The following is a 23,454-nucleotide window of genomic DNA, read 5'->3' as shown; positions in this document are numbered from 1 at the left end:
TATTCACTTTGCTGTAATCATTATTTTTATCTGATTTCTTTCTGGGTGCACTACACTATTTTGTTCTTGCCGACTCATGCTTTTCAGGCTTGATCCTGTGAGTCTTATTTACCTAGTATTTATAAAGGGTCATGTTGTACACATGTTTACATTGCTGTGAGCAAAAGACCCGGCCACAGAGGAGAGTTTATTTTGGCTCCTGATTTCAGATGTCTCAGTCCATAGACAGCCAACTCCATTGCTCTGGGCCCAAGGTGCAACAGGACATCATGGTGGAAGGGCCTGGAGGAGGAGAGCAGCTCAGGATATGGCCATCAGAAAGCATAGAAAGCACTTCACTCACAGGGACAAAATATAAACCCCAAAGGCAAAGCCTCAGTCACTTACTTCTTTCACACCCCACCTGCCTGCAGTTACCATCCAGTTAATCCTGTGTGGATTAATCCACTGATTAGGTCAAAACTCCCGTAATCTAATTACCTTACCTCTGAACATTCTTCATAGTTCTACCCTAGCATTTGGGAGACACCACATAGTCAAACCACAGCATGTTTAACAGTACCTAATGCTATCTATACCTACATCCAAACCTAGAGGAAAACAAGAATAATTTTCTGTTTTCACCACCATCTGCTCATGTTTTTCAACACCAGAAACAACCTGAAGTTTATTTATGGATTGTTATGGGTATTAGAAGCGGTTTTCCTAGGCAACAATAAACTTAGTGAACTTGCTACTGAAAGCTTGGTTCTTGTCCCCGATGCTAATCTGATAATAAGGACTCGGTTTTGAAAAGAAGGAAAAAGGTTTATTGCTTTACTAGCAAAAGAGAAACACTGGTGACTCCTGTCCCAGAGGTTGGGATTCTGCCATCAGCAGGAACAGGGGGCTTTTAAACAGGCGATTCAAAGGCTGCATCCCAGATTTCTCTGTTGGAGTTGTAATTCACTTGTTAGTTGGGGACTTAGTCATTTCTGAGATCTTCTGGTACCATCCCCAAGTCTGGATTACTTCATTCTTCTGGTGGATGTGTACTCAGGGACAGAAAAATCTGTCTGAAATATGGAAGAAGATAAGCCTGTTTCCGAGATTGGGAAGGAGCAGGGAGAGGGGAAAATAAATGTGTCCATATTTAAAATAAGCGGCAACAGCAGATCAGCAAGAGCTGTATTCCAAGCGCGCAGTGAACCTCTGATCCAGGTTCTGCACCTGACATCCATCTGTTTCACCTAGTTTATTTTATCTAGATGTGGTAATCTCCAGTGATCAGAGGACCACCTTCTGTGAACATTCACAAGCTCATGTGTTTTAAAAAAATTTTCTTTAAGTTATTCAAAAACCGTTTAAGTTTAAATGAATTTATGTTCAGTAGTCTGGAAATAGTTTGATTTTTAAAATATTTTTAGACTTTGCCTTGGAAAAGTCAATTAATCTGATTTACCATCAATTATTTGTAGTGATGTGCTTCTCTCTCGCATTCTATAAAATGATCTTTGATGTTCTGATAGCCCATTATCACGTGCCTGGGTGTACATTTATCATTTCCACTGTGTACCTTTTCAAACTGGGATCTCTTGAGGGAACGGATCCACAAATGTTTTTAAGTAATTTCTTTCCTCCACATACTTTCTGCTTTCAAGGTGCATTTGCTGATGGTAAACTTTTGCTTCTATGATCCACTTTTATTTTTCTCCCTCTTCATTCTGGGAAATGACTTGTAACCACTTGGCCAAATACAATTAAGCCTGTCCACTGAATCATGTATTTCAAAAATTACATTTTCACAACTGTATGCACCTGGGGGAAACTCAAGGAGTAGAAGAACTCCCTTCAGAGCAGAAGTTTACTGAAGGCCAAAGGCTCACGAACAGATCCAGTGGGTATATGAAATTGAAGCCAGAACAATGCGACCCAGAAATCCTGAAAAACCCGATTTGGTGAGGGCTGCTACCCTTCTTTTGAGTGGCCCCTTTCCTGTCCTTTTTAGTAAACTCATGCCTGCTGCTCTGAACAACTCGTCAAAACCTGTCCTGATCACAGGAACTGGCCAGAAAGGACTCTCCTGGCTGCCTCTGCTCCACGGACGTCCCTGGCCTTCTAACAGACCACTGGACGTTGAGACGGCTCGCCAGTCGAGGGATGGGGCAGGGAAACACAGGGTGACCAGCTTCCCTGAACGGGAAGGTCCAGTCTGAGCGAGACTCCAGAGCAGCCTATGAAGTTAGGCCGATGTGGGAGAAGGAAGCCTGTGAGAGGTTCTTTAGTTGCAGCCTCTGTTCTTCTTGCCTTGCAAAAACAACATTGCTGAAAATGGGAACTCGCCTCCACGCAGCCTCTCCACCACTGTGCTGCGGTCAGGAGTCCACAGCCCAGGCCAACTTGCCCTTTGGCTAGAATGCTGGTGTCTACGATCCTATGGCGCGTGCATTCAGACTGTATGACTCGCAGAGAACAGCCCGTGGCTGGAGGTTAACGTTAAGTGGTGCCACCTTCGTAGCTTCTCCCTGACAGGCTGTATCAACCTCGAGGGGGACTTGGTAAGGTGGGGATTTGTCTATTACCTCTCCACCTACCTGCCCATCCACTCAACTGGGTCATGTAAAATTCAGTGTAAGGTATTTGACAATTATTTTTCTTGCAAGTGGTATAGGTATCAAAGAAAAAAAACCTTTTTCCAAAGTGTTTTACTCAAGAAATAGGTAAATGTTTGCTTAAACAAGTGTACAGTTATCTTTAAGGAAGGTAAACATGGAATCCTCAGTACTAAGTGTACATTGTGCATATCTGGGGGAAGTTACAGGAGAAAGTGTTTTAAAGCATACTTTTAAGTCAAAAACAATCTAAAACTAATCACATGTGAGCATGTGACAAGATTTATTCAATTCATTAATGAGAAAACCAACCAGTTTCTACTCTTAACTGCTTTGGAAATGAACATAGTGCATCAGAGTAGGATTTCCCATCTGTATTTCAGAAAACATTAGAACAGACGGTAAAGCAAGCAGACACACCAGGAAACTGAGTTGAAGAGTAGATAAAACCTGAACTGGTGTTGAACAGAACATATACTAGTTATTTCTTTATACAACATTTGAATTTTTTTCTTATTTTCATCTCTGTCCTTTTCTTAAATTTCTCTTTTCTGTGAGGATCCATTTATTCTTTAATTCATTTGCTTTTGTTTCTAACTGATGTCCTGAGCAACCAAACACATTCAAGCACAGCTATCTTCAAACCAGGTGATACACAACCTCAAACCAATCTTCCAGTTATCCACTGGATTATTTTCCCAAAACCTTTATGCCGTTTTCATTGAAATCTCAAAATAAAAGCTTCCTTCAGTTCAGTTTTTCCCTTCCTTCAACCTTGATATGCCAAGAGGAGATTCTCTTCCCTTCAGCTTTCTAAAAGGAAGCAGGGAACCTTCTCCATCGCCTCCCATCTCCAATGCCTCAGAATCCACAGATAGGTAGGATGATTCCCTGCCACTACCTATGACCTTCACAATCTGATCTCCTGAACTGACATTCCTTCCTCTTTGCTATCATCATCTAATGTCTGGGCCATAAATGATCATGGACTCTTGACCTCCTCTTTCTGCCTCCCTCGGGGGAACCACCATCACCCTGGTGATTTCAACACTCAGCCCTGATTCAATTATAATCATCTTCCGTTTCTCTTTGAACTTATGCAGACCTATAAACCCTCGAGCACTTTTTCTTTCTTCAGTTTCTAGCTAGTCTGGATTCCAAGGGCTCTCATTCAGTGAATTTATTTCTGAGCATGTTCAAATGCTTCAGAACCTGTCGTACCCAAGTATATGTACTGTTTCTAAACAAAACAAAAAAAAACTCCAACTACCAAAAAATATTGAATTCAGACACCAAGATTCCTTAAAAACTTTCCTTCTTGGTCTTTCCTTTCATCTTTGTCTTGTCGTTGCTTTACAAAGTATGAACACAGCATCACAAATTGGTGAATGACGGGGTGAATGCCCAGAAAGTCACGTGCAGAATTAAGTCCCTCAAGAGCAGCTAGGACAGAAGAAATGTAAGATGGACTGATGTGTGAGACCAGTCAGAAAAGATGGGCAACAGTTTGATCTTGGAACCAAAGGGATTGTGTTAGGCACACCACAAAAGCTTGTGAAGATTATTACAAACACTTCCATTTTGCCCAAAGCCAAAGACCAGTGCTAACCAGGGTGGAGAAAGCCCACAGCTATTTGCAGGTGCCAGGCTTCAAGCGTGGTGCAGACTCCAAGGAAGAACTGTATTCCCTCAGCCCTGCCAGAAGGAATCCTCAGTCAACTACCAACAGCATAAGACAGAAGATCCCCCTGGGGGCAGGGAGCATGTGGACAGTGAGAACCAAGACCACAAAGGGACACCTGTGAGCAGCGCCTGGTGCAGGAAGCTCTCTTCATGAGCACAGTGGGCTGAGCCAGGAGAGGGTGGCTCCCTCCTGGCCAGACCCAGAGGCTCGACTGTCTGGGCCAGCTGCACACCGTCCGCTCCTCAGGCCGGAGCTGCGTTACCTACTGAATGTTCTTAGTGAGGCGTCCCTGTCCACGGAAGGCCTGGTCCCTCACAAGGAAGCCAGCCTGTGCGCCCCACCGCCAGGCTCCATCTGTGAGGCCGGGGAGACTGGGCTGGCCCAGGAGGAAGGTCCCCTTGGGAGCCTCAGGTTGCTGGCAGCAAGTCCATCAACCATGCAACTGGAATACAAAGGAAGTCGCAGGACAGGAACAGCAGAGACCCTGCTAACCCGATTGTCAGGTGAGACTGTAGCTGACCTGTGCCTTTCATGATTCTGATTATAAAATGCCAATGATTCTATCTGGATGAATTTAGGAATAGAATTTGTTACTTAAATCTGTTCCATGACTTCTGTGTATAAAGTGAAGCCTCAAAACCCGTGTGTTCACGTGACTCTTTCTGAGCCAATCGTTAATGCTAGAAATATTCTGTATTAGCCGAGATGTAAAGAATTAGATTTGTGTACACCAATGGTAGGGGTACTTTTAAGTTTTAAATCATGATTCTAAGAGTTAGCTTGGAAGCCGATTGCAGTAGGCAACACATAAATGTCACGTGAACTGGTTGGATGGATTGGGATACTGTTTTACGAGAGTGACATCAGCTTCCTCACAATCCATCGCTGACACTTCCCAGGAGGACTGTGTCACTCAGTGACAGGAAGCATGGAGGGATTTATTCCCGACAGAGTCCACTGTGTCAGGGGCACCCGAGATAAGACGCTGGCTCGACCACCAGGGCCACAGCTCTCATGTGGGAAGGCCACTTGGAGGCCTCAGTGTAGGCTGGCTTATTTTGGCACGTAGCAGAATACACTGGAGCATTCCGTCAACCTCAGATGATCTGAGGTTGGGTCAAGAAGAGCGCTTTGCAAGAAATAAGATACGTCTTAAAGCAATTAGGAGGAGTTTTGGAATCAAAACCACTGCTTCTCTCGAAGTTTGATTTTTAAAATCAGTGACTTTTTCAAGTTGAGGATAACATGGAGAAATGACTTCTAAGTCATCCTTCCAGAGAACACTATTGACAAAGCTACAACATGAAACCCTGCTACCCGCCATATCCTACTAATGGTGTTTTCTTGTGCTCCCTTCAAGATTCCATAAAACCAGCATCATCCTGCGTTTTATTTGAAATCAATGAAGAGAATCCCACTGATCATGGTATGTACCTTGTGCTTTTCCTCTTGGACTCCAACTGTTATCACGTATGAAGGTACTTTTTTTTATTTTTTTGCAAATTCAGAATATCCCGTTTCGTTAATATTTTGTCGTTTTCATATTAAGATACCCTGTTCACTTCATATTTTAATGCCAGTCTTCCCAGCTGTATAAATCATAGTTTGGAGTTGAACTAGCTGATCTGCTTTCTCAGTTGCGTTCAGAAATAGTCAAACTTTGGGATTCAATAAGCATAATCACGCATTTTGAGTATTTTCTGGTTTCCATTACCTTTTCTTTGTGTCCTGTAAAATCCACTACAATCTACATCAATATCCCCAGATGACATAAAATAACTTTCGCTATTTCATCGGTTGTGATGCTCGAGTTTTCTTCCCAGTTACACATCCCATCTATTCTTCCTGCTGACAGAAATGAACCCAAACTCCACAGACCCAAAGTTGCTAGACACACTACAATCCCAACAATCATGCTGAGGTCTCAGGTTCTTTACCTTGATACCCGTTACATAAAATGTTTATATGACAATTGTAAATTCATTTAGCCATCTTTATTGTAAATTTAATATAAAGAAAGTCTGGTTTTTGGACATCACAGGACATCAATTCAGTGAAAACACATTTGTCATTTAACTATTTGACCCAATTAGCTCTTCCATTTGGACAAACCATCACCAGGTATCTATGTGAAGATAAGACCTGCTGTAATTCTCTTCCATGTTAACTTCTCTCTTTAAAGGTAAGTAATAATTCTCTCAATGTGTTCACCTTCTCAGTGATGAGCATCCCCTACCCTCGAAAACTCACAGCCACCTCTGCACTCTAGATAATAGTCAATGTTCATTCCTGCCCTGATTAAGGCAGCTGCTCCTCCTCACATCTCTCACACACACTAAACATGTATGTAGGTGACTTTCTGTGCCACATAGCTCATATTTTAATATGACCTCACCTAAGAAATACATATATAAGAAGCTCATTAGACATCTAGACTTGTTATCCATCTCTTAAAAAACAAAAACAAAAGCAAAGTAACAATCCAAAACACTCAAAACTAAGCCATTTTTAAAGTCAGGTCTTAAACACATCATTTTTTAGCTGAATAGAGTTCTATAAATCTAGTATGACCACCCCACTTCCTTTAGCCAACCCACTGTACAGACATAGGGGTCCTTGGAAATTATACAAAATTCCCAAGATATTTTTAAAGAAGTAATTCTTTATTTTTTAGTCCTTGTTATTTTATCGTGTCGATTTTTTAAAAAAAAAGATAAGCTCCTTGCCTATATTTATGTTTAGAAAAGCATTTAAAAACCTTGGACATCTTCAGAGTACAGAGACCGGTTATGAAGTCTCCACAAAAGAAACCTTCACTTCCACCCATGAGTAATTACTCTAAGGCACATGTGGAAAAGAAACCAATAACCCTCCCTTCTGATGATGAAATAGTGGAGAAACATGGCAGCCAGAAGGGAAAGTGAGGAGAAAATTAACCACCTAGACAGATGAACACTAGGAAGCATGTGATCAAGACCAAGAGTGCCACATAGCTTCAAAGTTATCCTTTGGGAAATTTGTTTTTCTAAATGTAGAATACTTTAAAGAACTGGCAATCGAATAATATTCGCCCATTTTTCATCTAAATGACATTTCTTATTCTGGAAATGGATACATAAAACTCACTTATCAATTATGTGTTTCCAATTATCAAAAATACCATCATTTATGCAGCATAATGGTACTAATTTTGTTGAAGATTCCAGTGTTCCAAAATCTAATCAATGGAGTCAATAATCAATAGAGGTGTGTTTGTGGGATAAAAAGTTAATAACAGAAAAGGTGAAAACCACAGATCGTCACCCCACTGTTCACCAATACCTCACACTGCATATGTTTGAGAGCATGTGTGCATTAATGTGAGCAGCCAGGCTTTAGCATTTGTTTAAAATATATAACGTGCTTTGTTACTGTGATCAATAATTCAAACCATTGCTGGCGTGCATATGTATATTTAATGCAGAAGGTCCTCATGTATTTTTAGAGGTTCCTATCTTTACACCACAGTATTTGAATTCAATTTATAGAAATATCACAAAATGCCACTTCCCCTTGATGTGATAAACCAGTTTTAATCATTACTATAGCTTCAGGTTCTTCCAATTAGCCTTGGAGCAAGATACTATAGTTGAAATTTAATTTTTAGTCATCTATATTTCATGGTCAGGCTGTTCACTTACAGAAATTGAAATCTGGCTTAAGGGACATGTGAGCATAGCAGATAATCCGTGCCACCTGCGTGTCGGCCCAATGACACTGCTAGTGATTCTCTGCAGCTCAGTATTTAATCTGATAGCTTCCTAAGGTAAAGAGAGACAAGTCTTATATTGACACTGGCGAACTAACTGCACAATTAAGTAGCCAGAGTTAGATGCAAACAACATTTGAAGAAATTGGATGCTACCAACATGGAGAAATGACTAAATAAGAGAAATCATGCTTCTGTTTTCTTGAGTAACACCAAATTTGGGGGACAATAAAAAAAAGTATGAAATCCTTTTTGATTGAGAGCAATGTAAGGCTGGGATCAGTAGCTCGGGAAAAGTGTCATTAGACAGTGCTGGAAAGCCTACCTCCTAGAATCCCCGACTTGAGACTTGCTCATTACCATATGACATGCACATTATTTTTAGGGAAGCCATAATCAAATTAATCTAAAGGTTTAAAGTCAGTTCTGTAAAACACCAGTGGATTTACTGCTCCAGGCTACTCAGTTCTTGGCATCTGCTTAAAACATGACCTAACCTTTGAAATGAAATATCCATTAAAAGTTACATCCTCCTCCACAAAGAGGAATACTACTGGAGAAAGTACTTTCAGAATTATAATAAAATATTGTGCACCCTTTTATTCTCTTACCTATCTTAGGAATAAATATTGTAAACCATAAGGACAAAAGTATAATCCTACATTCAAATATCATCTAATAAAAATTTCATTCATGGTTAACTTATCTCTTTTGGAATACCAGATGTTTTTGATTCTGTATGTCAATTTATTTCAGGCTATAGCTCCATAAAAGCAAAATTACCTTATAATTTTGACTTGACACTGATTAGGATTTGTTGGAATATTTTAGTAATTTACTCTTCAAAAAATCATTTGAAAGCTGCCCAAGGAACCAAATAAGCATAAAATTCATTTTACATATGCAGACCACACAGACATATAGTCAAATGATTATTGATTATAATAATTTTACAGTCATAAAAGTCCAGCAATATCAGGCTGGACAAACACTGACTTGCCCATGTATCCATGCAGGGAACAATCTCATTTTCAAGGACAGTTTTCTTATGGATAGAAGTCCAAAAATTTGCTAATTTAAATCACATTTAGGATTTTTTTTTTATTAACTTACTATTTGGGAGAATGCTACTTCGTCATCCAAATCAAAATCTTTTATTTTGAAAGTTCTGATTTTAATAAATGAGCCATTTGAAATTCCATTTATCCAATTTGAATTTTGGTGTAAGACTGAGGACCCTGAATGCATACATCTGTCCTCTAGGACTCTATTCAAGTCCCGAGGAGGACTGAGTTTATCAAACTAGTTATTAAAATTAGTCCTTGATCTCATGAAGTAGAATGCTATAAACCAAAAGCATAAGACACATCATTACAGTCCCAAAGAATTGTCCTGGGATTTTTTTTTCCTTTTATATTCTCACATTAATTTCAAAAATAGCTTTGCTATTTCTTCACATCCCTATCAGTTCTTCAAAATTCCCAGATAGGAAACAGAACGTACACATCCATGTTTTTTACTTTCCTTTAAATGTTAACAGACTCAAAATTTCAGATAAATTTTAATGCTGTTATATTGCCTTAGTTTTTAATCGAGTCTACAGTTGTTTCTGAAGACCAATTCAGTGTTTTCTGTCTTCTTCTACATCACCGTTTATCAGTCTTCAGGATAATTCCCTTCGTGAATTATATTTGGGGATCCATCAGCTATTAAATTAATGAAAATTGGTTATTTAGAGGCCAAAAATTAACAGTATAAGAAAATTAAGGAATCCCTGACTTATAAACTTCCTTGCCCGTTCATGTTATGGACATATAATAGGAATTCTGTTAACTATAAATTTTGTTGATTTTCCCTGTACTATACTCTCTCCCCACCTAACACAAGTTTTCTTACAAATAATTTGGTGTTGCCTCATCTCCCACGACCTGGCCAGTTCAGAAGCAGTCTTAGGGTTGTGTGGCTAGAGCTGGGACACAGGAGTGGAAGGCACTGGGCCAGCATCAGGGGACATTTCAGTGTGGGCAGGGGAACCAACCCGACAGTTGACACTGGAAAGGAACACCGACATCACACTTGGCTCAGCTGGTTGCATTAGTAAAACCTTACTGCGGGACAAGTCCTCTTTCGTGGCCATGAAATTCGAGAACATGCCTTGTTTATAGAGTCTCTAACTTATAAAGTGATCGACTTTAAAACAGACTCGCCCCAACTCTGGCTGAATCACCCCATTTTATGTTAAAAACAAGGGACAAGTTGTTTTCACCTGTTTATCGAAGAGAGCCAAAACAATCCTGAAAAAAATAGGAAAAAAGCGAAGAGACCCTATTCCAATGCAGCTAACTCCAAGACTCAGCCGCAGCTCCCTTGGGGATGAACAGTGAAGTTACAAGCTCATGGAGGTGGACTTCTGGGAAAATATGACCAGGGCCTCGTCCATGCACGTGGCCCTACAGCAATGCAGAAACACCAGCTGGGAGGACACTCACTCTAGCCAGCCTCCCAGAGCTTCAAACAGACGGTGGACCACAGTGTCCACTGCCAGCTCCATGTGCAAAGCCAGACTGCACGGCGCTCGCGCTTTCCCTCTGTCGGGGCACACAGATGCGCTCTCAGAGCCGCCTGGCAGGCGTGGACATGGAGCAGCAGGATGTCTGCTGATCTCAGGTCAACCACCATAATGGGCAAAGACGCCACTTCCCAGACAGCAATAACCTGCTTAGCTGGAAGGGCGAGGGACACCGAGTCCTGGTCCACACACATCTTGCCCTGTCCAGGTTTCCCAGGCCTGCCAGGCTGTGGGAGAAGGCACCTGGGGAGCAGCAATTTCTTCCCTGTGGCTGTACCCACAGAATGTGCAAGAGTGGTCACAACACGCTGCTCACCACTCCGCAAATAACCACTCACGTGGTTGCTGCACAGACAGCCCCTTAACTTGACAGCAGTAACCTGCTGCCATGCTGAACCGGGCCTCTGCCTTCCACAGCCCCGTATCCAGTTAGACAGAGGCAACTTTCCAAATTAAAAACTGCATTGATGGAGGTTTTTCCGACTCTTCTATGGTCTGTTGGTAGTAGTGACATAGCTATTACCAATTTTAATAGTTGACAGCTAAACCACATACTTTAAGTCAGAGTCCTGTACAAAGTAACTTTGGATGAAGTAGAAGAAGTAAAATCAAAGAGTAATTGGAAAAAAATTAACAAATCAAAATCAAATTGTTAGAATTCTATCACCTAAAGAAAACAATAAGTTTTGCTAAGGGCAAACAATCCCATTTTTTCCAATGTCAAATTTATTTCTAATGAGCGTAGAAGACATTTGTTTTCTATTAGTGAGAACTGAGTCAACCAGCAAGACAAGCTGTACCCAATTGCTAATTTCAGAAGTCCAAAAAAGACAAGCACTGCTTTCTTACATAGGATAGTGTTGGTCACTCAAGAAAGTGGTTTTATTTCCCCTTAGAGCACTGTGGTTTCAGAAATAGCCCAAGACATTTGTCATTTCCCGAGTTCACACAGTACCCTGCCCCAGGACCAAGGACACATGACCTTCCTCCATCTTCTACTTCAAAATACACAGCATATCCCCAAGTCACAGCGGAAGGGGACTGCAATGCCATCTTCAGTCCTGACGACCCCAGCCAATACTTGTAACCACAGTAGGTTCTCAATTGTTACAGGAATCAAACCCAACATGGCAACTCAGATTACCTAAATAATGCAACTAAAAACATGTGAGAGTGTAGCATTATTTTCTAACCATACAGTGTCTGAAGCTTTGTAAGTATGGAGACTAAACAGGGGAAGGGCAAGCAGAGTCTTGTAAAAGAACACCCCCAATTATGACTGTGCAAATCCAGCCCCCTCTTCCCACAAGTTACCTGAGGCTTAATAGCAAAGCAAGTCTTTTTTTTTTTTTTAAATGGCAGGAAGTTCAGAGAAGACAGAAGTCCTTTTGCATGTGTTAGAAGATCCATGTCTCAAAAACTTCACATGGTTAATGTTATGACATGACATTCCTTTAAATTTTCATGTTTATTGTAGACTATTCCTTATAAGAAAATTACCTCTGAAAAGGGGATTGGCCAAGGCTATCCTCGTTCAGTGACAGCGGAGATATGGTAGTTTATCTTCATCCGAGGCACAAATTTGTCCAACATGTGTTGGATTTTTGTTTTAACAGCATTAAATTTCAAATAAAGTATGCATGCTGTTGGCAAAGATTCTCTTGGAAATTTTATCTGGCAGACAGTAAAAATATTTATCCTCCCAAATTTTAAATAAGGCTAAACATGCACATATACTTGTGGACAAAAATAATTTCTGGAAATCCATTATTTCTTCATTCATGTATTTAACATCTGTTATGTGAACAGAACTTCTTAGTATGGACAATTGAAGGTACAGTTTTTACCCTGATAGAGATCACAGGATATAATATGCACATGTAAAGTTTTGAAATCATTAGCAAATGCTGCTGGCATGATGCACTGGCAAAGTAAACATGGGAATGCAAGCTAATAACTATTGGCCAGATTTAGAGTGCTTGTTCCTAACATTGCAAGTTTTAACACACTTGGCTTGTCAGAGAGAATTGTTCCTTGTTTTAGTATGAACAAAATTTCAAAGAAATATTTAGGCAATTCTTTCAAGAGCCACCCCAAATTTTTCCTATCTCAAATATAGAAACAAAAGTGGTAAACATGTGGTATGTCTTGAACAGGTGGAGGGAAGAATGAAGTTTTGACACAAAAGTGGTCTCCCAGAAGAATCCTTTGCATTTGGTGACATCTGGATGAAGCAGGTACTCTCTCTTCAGCCCTTCCAATATTACATTTACCCTTTCCACAGCTGATGGGTTAAATCCATTATTCCCATATGACGGACAAGGAAATTGAGGCACAGTTAGATAAGTGGTTGGCCCCAAATCAAACTGCAACCTTCTGTATGCAAACGCTGAGCTCTCTGTAAACATTTTTTTAGCACAGGAGCGTACACATGTACACCTGAGCTACTTAGGTGTTTTCTAGGGGTATACAGACATGGAGAGCTTGAAAGAAATCTATTTCCTGTTCTTCAGTTTATTATTCTATCCTAAAATTTGTCAGGTTGGAAGGCTGCGATGGATGTATCACTTTCCCAAATTGCTCTCATGTTATCAGCTAAAGGAAAAGTGTTCCTCACACCTACCTGGTATCTTGCCAGAATGCACTGCCTCAGTAAATACCTTCAGGGAGCCAAACAGAAGGCATTTCAAAATAGTGGGGTGGATTTGAGAAATGATGTTTCTAAAATACTAGAAAATGAAGCCCCTGCCAATCAGGAGATTGGGTCCATACTACCAGTACTTGTTGGGTTGTCAATCAAAGGTGTTACCAGAGAGTTTGCTAGAAATGCAAACTGTTGGCCCAGCCACTTGTGAAGATTAAGATCCCCAGGTGACACCCATGCAGAGTTAGGTTTCGGGCATGAAGATTTACAGTTCGTCTTCAGGAAGGGAGGTCTGTTCTAGCTGTCAGAGCATTTCAAGTTGTTCTGCTGTTAAGTCAACAAAGTAATTGTCACGTAACATCCAAATTGTACCTTTTGAAAATTTATCATGAAAAACATTCGTGTCATCTTAAAAGCATGAGGTGCTATGTTGTTTTTCAAATCATTTATGAATCTCATGAAAGGAATTCTGAAGACCACTGCTCAAGACTAGCTTTCCCACTGCCCCAAAGAGCCACTCTAGGACACAGTAAGGATGAGGACCAAGAAAATCACCATCACCGGGGCAACAAAGCTCTCCAGATGTTTCACACTGTTGATCATCTGGCCCAGCGATTCTCCGTCCATGTCTGCATGTCTATCATAAATGCATAAGGATATTTTTAAAAACCTAAGCCTGTGCCTCACCGAATGCTGAACATAGGTGTGGGTTTAGACCACAGCATCTGTGCTTCTGAAGTTCTCTTCAGGGGACCCTGACAGCAAGGAAGAAGATGGATACCTCCTTGGATTACTCCTAGTATCATCTGGTTTGAGAAGTGATCAGGCATGATCACAGCTCCCCTCCCAGAACTGGAGAATCCACCTCAGGTAGAGATCTGCATTTCCACAAACCATCCTCAGGTGCTACAGAACTCCTTCAAGAAGTTGAGCTTGGTTAATTAGAAAGATGGACTTAATAACGTAATTCTACGTGAAGAACAGGTTACAGTGTTGACAGGAAACTGCTATTTTGGAAACAGATTATCGGACATCTGGATGGGAGTATCAAGTTGGATAGATTGTTTGGGTTTCAGCTATTTATGGGTGTATACATTTCAGGTCTCTCTCACACAGTATTTAGTATCTGAAGGGGTCGCCTAAGCAGTAGACAGACCTAAACACCCAGTTCTTGTTTGTCTTGGGAACGTCAAGGAATATTTTAACCCCATAGTGCATTCCCTACACTACACAGTGGCAGGCCTCTCGGGTGCTAACTCACCAGCCCCACCACTGACACATCCCCGTGGGGCCAGCTCAGACGCCCTGTTTGCCTCAGGCTTCCCCCTCTTCTCTTACCCAGGCCTTCCATCGTCTCTACCTGACCCCATGCCCTCTTCTTGCTTTCACTCAGCCTTTTAAGGTCATTGCTCCCTACAACTTACAAATGTAGCATTTCCCTAGTAGCTTAAGGAAGTTTACATTCTCCACCACAGTGAGGGGGAGATTTCCCAGCCCTGTGGATGAAACACCTCAGTATCCGACATCAGGATGAAGAGGATGAGTACTTCACACCTCTGTTCCAGACCAGGCAAGCACAGCTTTGTGTTTGTTTTTTTTTTTTTTAAATGAAAGAGAATGTCACTTCCTTGGAGCATTTTTTAAAATGAGGTAGTTTAAAAACCCATGGTCAAGGATTTATTATCACTCCATTCTAAAGGTAGATGAGGATTGCTTAGTCTCAATTAAACTAAGATGTTTTTCTTTTTAGTTAGATGTATTTTCTGTTTAGTTTGACCCTGCAGAATCTAGACCCTTGGATCTACATTGATACGTCTTAAAATAACTTGTCAGAACAGGGATAACGGTAGTGTATTGTACATTTCAAAAAGCTCTAAGAACGGATTGAGACTTTTCACCATGAAGAAACGTTTGAGGACCTGGATCCGTTGAGCCCGACTTAAACAGCAGATCAAGTGCACACACCCCAGCATTACGAGGTACTCCAACATGTGCCTTTCCCGTGCTTCCGTGGATCAAAGAAAATTATTTTGTCTCATGGAGGTGAATTTTATTCATCTGAATGAGATTTTTACTTATCTTCTGATGTGTGCACTGTAAGTGCTTAAAGTTTAGTTTCCATCTAAGAATGACCATCATCTCCCCTGAGAGACGGCATGGGCAGGCCCCTGCTGCTTTACAGAGTTCAGTTGCAACTAGCTTCCAAGGAGGACAGGAGATGGGATCAGACATCAAAATGAAGGAAAGCAGGACTGGAGAGGCAACCGGGTCACCGGAGGGAGTCCAGAGGCCGCTGCTGGGTTGGGGCATCAGAACCAGGTGCGAGAGCTGCTGGGGGCTCTGAGCCCACACCCCCAGGCCCAGGGGGCTCCTGGAGAAGCCCAGGAGGGAGGTGTGCTAGTCAGCTTCCTCTCCCATGAGCAAAGTACCAGTAACAACAACAGAGAAGAAAGCTTACCTTAGGCTCAGAGTCTCAGAGGTTCAGTCCACGGTCGGCCAACTCCATTGCTCTGGGCCTAAGGTGAAGCACAACATCATGGCACAAGGCCCTGGAAGATGCCGAGATCGCGGCTGGCAGGAAGCAGGAGGAGGGGCCACAGGGAAGACGCCCCCTTCCAGAGCACACCTCCAGGGACCCACCTCCTCTAGCCATCCCTACCTGCCTACCACCCAACGGTCCACTCGCACCAGGAGGGATGCATCAGGTTGCAGCTCTCATAATCCAATCATTTCACCTCTGAATATTCCTTCATTAAGAGCTTTTGTGGGAAATTTCGTATCCCCACCCTAAGGCAGGGACTACTGTCATCCTCACTTTAACACAAGGAGAAGGAAGTGTGGAGAGGCCCGTCAACCAGCCCAGTGTGACCAGAGCTACCCTGAGGCTGCAGAGTGAGGAGTGTCACGTACATAACGCTTCAGGCCTCCACTGAAGAGCATCCAGCTGGTTCCGGAGGCTGAGGCCCTGAACTGAGAGCATCAAGTGCACGTCTGCCATGGCTCTGAGGACAGATCTATCCGGAGTCTTTCTCAAATGCCTTCCTATGCATAGAAGTGCAGAATCACACACACCTATGTTAATTAGCAATATTTGTGCATGTTTTATTTCTAAAAGGTTTGTTACCAAGGAAATAGGCACTGAGTCATAAATCATGTGCTATTACAAGCAGGGTCAGAAATTACAATAAAGAACGTTCAACTTTTTCTTAAGTAACTGATTTTTCATTGAGAATGAGCCATCTGTATTTTCTGCCTAAGCAACAATTATCGCTAGTTTACACTTGGTAAGCAGGTAAAGGAATTGAGGATAATCATAGCCATTAGTATTTGGGCTTACAGTTCAAGCATCGTTAAAATTTTCTCTTCAATGTGTTTGAAACAACTCATTCATTCTTCATTATGACTTAAAGCCTAGGCTTTCATCACTAAATGGAAAAATGCAAATAGGATTCCTTTTATTATCTATAATACACCAATTTTACTTGTAAAGTTCAATTTTTCTTTCGTTTGAATATTTGTAGTACTCAATAATAACAATGTTGGAAAACTAACTCCACCATTTGATTATACTGTCAAGTTAATCTGTAGAATTCTACAACTCTCCTGAAGAGCACAAAACTATTGAACGCTTAGTGAAATATTCATGTGTTGCTTTGAGCCAGTATTGTTTCCTACTTCTTTTACAACCATAATTTCAAAGACCATTAGTAAGGACGGAGTACTCTGCATCACTGTGCAGGCAAGCTACCATTTCTGCTAACTGATGAGAAGCATAAAATATTAACACAGTGGCAAACAAATTCAAAGTGCCCTTGAGTAGTTTCTCAGGGATCCACTAAACTAATGCTTCTAGTTCTGTGCAGTTCCTCTTCCGCCAAGTGAGGAGACCTCTGCACAAGGTGAGTGTGGTCCTGCAGGCCTGTGTCTATACTAAGGATTCTGTCTTGCTTTCATAGTGGAGCCCAACCACTTTAGATTCTGCAGATGGAATTCTATGCCACAGAAGAAACAAAGAGGTTCCTCAATGAAAATAAGTGATTATTTGAACAAAATGTAAATTTTACATTTGCTTATGCAAAATTTATCCATGAGAAATACTAAGTAAACACAAAGAACTGTACCCAACTGCTTGGCCAGGCCTGTTAAGTGTGCAGAAGGACACACCCCTCAGACATCTCCAGCTTCCTCAGTTCAATGTGTGTTGAGACACACCCACTTACATCTGATTTTACATTCTGTCCATTACAAATAATTCTTCTACCATAACACGCATCTCTTAACTATTCAACATGGATAAAATTGTGCTATTAATTTGGTTCAGTTCCCATCTTAAAAAAAAAGATATCACTGACAAAATATTTGAATGTTTTTGTCCCCAAAAAGCAAATCCACATGTATTGATACATATTGATATACACATGTATATCTTGTTGGGAAGTGTGTGTACACACGCATGTCTCCCAACGAAAGTTGATTTCTATTGGCAAGGTGGAAATTGTTTTACTTGTAAACTTAAAACAAACGCAACACTGTACCTTCATTCAGCACCTTTTATAAACCTGATGTTATTAGGAAATTGATAACTTCAACTGACTTACAGCAAAAGATGGATCAATGAATCAGTCTTTTGTTCAAATATATTTAGCTAATCTTGGCACAAAACTGTGCAAAGATCTTATGTTTTAATTACTTGAATGACACTTTTAGTAATGCTGCAACACTTGAACATTTAGAGCTACTTCCATAATGAAATCACTGGATGAATTCACTGATATGAGCGTCAGTGCTTATCTGGTACCAGGGAGCCCGGGGACCAGAGTAGGAGACAGACCTTGCTGACAGCACTGAAGACAAATTGAAGACCAGTCAGACCAAAGGGAGTCACAGCAGTGAAAACAGGAAAGCACGGGCCTAGGGTAAGGCAGTGGCGGAGGAACCGGAGGGGGAGGGGCAGCACTCAGTAGGGGATGGTTCTCACTGGACTTGGATGACCATGCAGTAGGGAAGAACAGGATCCCCGTGTCCTGTTTCAGGTCTGGGGACAAAGCTGCTCAGAGTGGTGGAGCAGCAGGAGTGAGGAAGTGGGTGTGTGTCAACAGGACAGAGGCCTGTTCAGTGGGGGCCTGCCGTACCTTCACCTGGTGGCGTCCCATGGGCAGACACATAGGGAGAGCAACAGAGGAGGAGTCCAGGTTGGGGACAGATTTGGATTCCTACAGGGCAAAGGAGGATATAAATGTTGAGTCTGATGAATTGAAGATGTAGGAAGAGAATAAAAGGCAATTGAGGCTCATGTCCTGGGAATATGACTATGTGAAACCTAAGAAAATGGGTCCAGGCTAAGCAGCAGCAGCTCAAAGGTAGATGAGGACTGGGGCACGAGTGGCAGTGGAGGGCTCTGCACAAGGTCCACAGCACCGCTAACTCCACAGGCCTTCTCTCAACGGACCACAAAAAAAAAACCAGGGAGAGGGAGTGTGAATGATGAAGTCCCCAGTGGAGACAGGAAACAGAGTGCAAACACAAAGAGAATATGAGCTTAAAACGTCAGGGGCCCCACTCACCTGGGCCGCTGGCAGAGAACAAGAGTCAAATCCGGAAGGCTCCTTTGAAAAGAACCCGCATGAGAGATACCACCTCAGTTGTCCCAGTTTCTCAGTGAGATGGAACGGCTGGCTTTCTGCTCAAAGTCACTGCACTCAGGAGTCAGAACCTGACAGTGACCAGCTGTAGAGTGTACCCTGAAGTTGCAGTGGGTGTGGCCTCACACTTCTGGGAATACTTGCCTTCAGGTCCCCCCGCCCCCCAGTGAACAATGATTTGCACTTTTGCTTCATTTCAGAACAGAGATAATTTGTGATATACAATCATCCTGCCTACAATTTATTCAGATTTACTGTTGGTCTCTCTAAACAAAAGAGCCGATTCTCAAATTATATGTTGGTGAAGTCCAACTTTTGCATCAGTATAGGAAATTATTTTCCAAGAAATTTCCAACTCCATATGCTTTATGTATAATATTCATAATTGCAAAAACATAACAGAAAATGGAAAACGTAAAAAGTAAACGCTGTCTCTATAAGGACAATCACATTTGTTTTGATCACTGATGTATCTCAGTTGCCCAGAAGAGTGCCTGGCATGGAGTCAGTGCTTGATCAATGACGTTTGGATTGCTTAAACAACATTGATTTATGACCATGATGGTGCTCTTGGAATACTCCTCACACACACTGAAATCCACTGATACAGGAAGGGACCATATAATTTCGTAGAACATTCATGTCACTTCCCCCACCCAGACTTGGTTCTTTTGGTCACGGATTGAAGGTGTTTCTTCCACTTCACTCCAGAAAAGTCTTGTGTCTACCTTGATAGCTGAAGGATAAACTGTGGTCATGACGCTAAGCTAAACATGGGGAGCTTCTGGGAAATCCATTATAGCTCAAAGCCTTGGCTTGAACCTAAACTCTGCCATTTATTTTTCTGATAATGGGCAAATAAGTGACCACCCATGTGATCTTCCTATGTGAGCATGCGTGTCTTGTATTAAAAAAAAAAAAAAAAAAAAGCCAGACAGTGTGGGGAATGGATTAAATGAGCTGCTATGTGTGAACGTTTCTGGCACCTCCAGTACATTTAAGGAAAGTTAATTTATGAGCTGCTTGGCAACTTCCTTTTTAATTTTTCACAAATTATGAGTCAAATCTTTTTAGAATAAAGCAGTGCAAAATAGATACTTACATAGACAATTTACTTCTTTTCCAAACAATTTTATACCAATTGTCTTTTATGATTAAAAAATTTACGATGGAATATTCTAATTTTAAACCGATAAGAAAATCTTGAGTATTAACTACATAACATCTTCTATTTTACCATCTTTGGAGTTTTGGGTTTGAAACCTGATTTTACATTATGTGGTTATTGTAAAAGTTGATAAAATGGGATAGAAAGCATAGGGCTGAACACAATGCTGTCACATGGACCCGTGGAACACTAACCCATCTCACAGCCACATAACTCACTTCTGATTCTATAAAGTATGTAATCTGGGGCTTTATGTTCTTATGAACTCTTGAACCCACTGAACTAATAAGACTGGAATTCCAGCAAGGCAGAGGCCTACTCAGTTTACGTATGTCTAAAGCACTCCCCTCACACTGAGCCTCCCTCCAGGGTGCTCTTAATACAGAGCTACCGAGGGGCAGAAACCTAGTCTTAATTAGGGGTATTATGGTCTTGTGGTACTAAGTAGACTGAAGGAATGAAAATAAGCCTATGCCCATGATATTTTATAATGCATATTACAAGTGTGCATCATAAATATGCTCATATTTATAATACATAAACACTCCATAATTTCATAGTTCTCAAATTTGACCCAGTTTGTGATTTGTAAATCCTCAACCCTTGAAACCATACTTCAACATGAAGCGTTTACTTAAAAGCATAGGTCACTGCTAAAAATAAACCACCCTTTCTTCAACTGTGGACTATAAAATCAATATATTGTTCTCATTTTCTCTTTTCAGGGATCTCGGTGTGCAAAGAGGTGGAAGGAGCACCCATACGGCACAGTCTATTTTTATTGTTGTAACAAGGCCAGAGGAAATCGGGTGCATGACCAAGTTCTGCTGGCAGAACTACAACTGCATTGACATCCTCGGATATCACGCCACCTTTCCTCCTTGGACCAAAGAAACGAGCAGACCTTCCAGGGGACTCAGTGTTGGCGAAGCAGCCACACGGGAAGGCAGGGTTTCCACTCATTCAGGGCCCTGGGTCTCCATGCTCCCCTGCCCCGGCCAGCTCTGTACCACTCTGTTCCACAGCTTCCCTGTGAGCTCAGGTTTCCTTCATTTCTCTTTCCCATTAAGAGTTTGATGTTAACAGCCCATTCAAAGTGTTATTTAACTTTATGGAATGAGAAAGATCACAAGGCGAGTCCTCAGAAAGGAAAAAGAAAATGAAGTAGGAAGTACTGTGAAGTATAACTTAACAAAGAAGGAGACGGTTTAGCATCAGAGTCGCCCAGGAAGCCAGAGAAGCTGCAGCTGGCCTTCTTGCCTAGGCCACCCCAGAGGGCACACGTGACAGTACCGGGAAAGCAAGCCAGGGGTCTCAGGCCGGGTGTCAGAGGGTTTCCCCTGTGTCCTGACATTCTACTCCCGCATTGGAGAAGAACTTGAACGGTCTCATTGAGGACCTGCTACGTGACAGAACCCCTCCAGTGCCAAAAAGAGAATACAAATACCAACACTGGGGAAAAAATATTTAAAATCCCAGTTAGCAAAATCCTCCGTCTTTCCCACATGACTGAAGAGGGACTATTTGGTTTAGGTATAGATCATCCCCCCAAGATGCATGTGTTGAAGGCCACACAGCAACATCCAGACGCAGGCAAGGGACTTTGGGAAGTGATTGATCATGAGGGTGCCGATCTTACCGGTGAATTAGTTCATTTGATGGATTAACAGTTTTGATCGACTACTAGGTAGAGGCTATAGACAGGTGGCACGTGGTGGAAGGCAGTAGGCCAACGGGGGCATGCCCTTGGGGATGATATCTCGTCTGTGGCTCATTCTCTCCACCCCCTACTCAGCAACCATGAGCTGAACAGCATTCCGCCACCAGACCCGGTGCCCTCACGTCCCGCCTCACCTCAGGCCCAGAACAATGGAGCCAGCCAAGCATGAACTGAGCCTCTGAAACCAAGAGGCCAGACAAACCTTTCTTCTAAGTCATCCGTCAGGTCTGTTAGTCACAGCCATGAGGAGCTAACAGACTGCTGACCTTGTGACAGTTAAAAAATATGACAGACTACAGGACTGACAAACCAGGAGCAGGCTCTGTAAAGTGAGGACACACCCCTTGTCAGACTCTGGTCAGGAGATGTTTGATAAAAAGGAATTCCAATTTCAGAATATTCTTTCCCCTTGGAAAGACCACTAGACAGGTACTCTTTGATCTTCACACCCATGAAGACCTTTATTTTTCCACAGGATTCCATTTGAATTAAGGGTTAAAAGAACATTCTTATCTCTAAAACATAACATTTCTCTGTTCAATCAATGTTTCCAACTTCCTCATGCCACACAGTTAACAATAAATTCAGAATGTGTGTTTATCTACCTTGGTTTCCTAGACCATAAACATAAGGCCAAGGTCAAGACTAAATATATGAGTTCCATAAACATCTAATGTGCTGTAAGTAGTCCATAAAACATTTACACCATCCATAAATTTCTTTGCACTAATAACCAGGTTACAAAGAACAGCATCAATTCACTATAGAATTAGAGTGTATTTAATCTGTAACAATTGAAAATTTTTCATAGTGGAACATACTATTTACAGTATAAAAATAAACAAGCTCCAGCCCCAAGAAGAGATTAAACTGGGCAAGATTATCAGATGAGGTAAATGGAAGCTACTTTTAAACCAATTACTACAGTCATTTAAAAACAAATGAGTATAAGTTTTTAAAAAGTAATGTATTTATCTAAGGGCTGGGCTGCATCGGTATTTGTATACAATGGGTTTCTATAAATCAATTTTAGAAATACACATCTAGAACACATTAAGTTACTTGTTATATTTCTAGAGATGTAACCTTGAAGTTATTCACAAATAATTCCTCAAGTCTGAAAATATTTTGCTTGTATACCTAATATCATAGGGGTAAGAAGCTACATTAAATCTGACATAAGTTTTTAAAGTTCTTTTTTCAGTGCTAAGTCAATCAGGAAAGAACAATAGTCATGACTCCACACACACCCCCCTAACAAAACTGGAGCTAGCTCCTGGCAGGAGCAGGGAAATCAGTCCTCAAGGTCAGAAAGGCTGCCAGGCCAGTCTCAGTGCACAGAATCCCAGGACAGGAAGGGATGCCTGCCCTGGGCCCACGTAGAGACTACTCAGCTTGCTAACTGGGTGCAAGGAAGACACCCCGGGGGTGCCAGCTGTGTCTGGGGCACAGAGACTGGAGCCCTCTGGGATGCCCATGCTGCTCCAGTGCCAAGAGAGAACCCGAGCTCAGTCCCAAGTTCAGGACTAAGTACACTATAGAAGTCTGGCAGTCACCAGCCCAGGGAGCTAGACAGAGGCCGGCAATTCTGAATTTCTGGCAAGGAGAGCCTTTAACCCTGGTGGAGAGACCGCCTCCCCCCCCCCCAGCCCAGCCAGTCCATGGCACGCGCCAGCCGCCACAGGATT

At 41.8% G+C, this 23,454-nt stretch overlaps 1 long non-coding RNA gene across 1 annotated transcript in view; it reads left to right on the top strand.

The window, feature by feature from the left end:
- Positions 1-23,400, top strand: part of LOC125619339 — a 41,841-nt gene extending 18,441 nt beyond the window's left edge. The window contains exons 2-3 of the long non-coding RNA XR_007350831.1: positions 12,749-12,829; positions 20,772-23,400. This is a non-coding gene — a long non-coding RNA (uncharacterized LOC125619339). The remainder of the gene's footprint in view (positions 1-12,748; positions 12,830-20,771) is intronic.
- Positions 23,401-23,454: the final 54 nt, after the last annotated feature.

The sequence above is a fragment of the Marmota marmota genome, unplaced genomic scaffold, assembly GCF_001458135.2.
Source record: "Marmota marmota marmota unplaced genomic scaffold, marMar, whole genome shotgun sequence".
Lineage (NCBI taxonomy): Eukaryota > Metazoa > Chordata > Mammalia > Rodentia > Sciuridae > Marmota > Marmota marmota.
The sequence above is the reverse complement of the archived record's forward strand: the minus strand, read 5'-3'. Positions and strand labels throughout refer to the sequence as shown.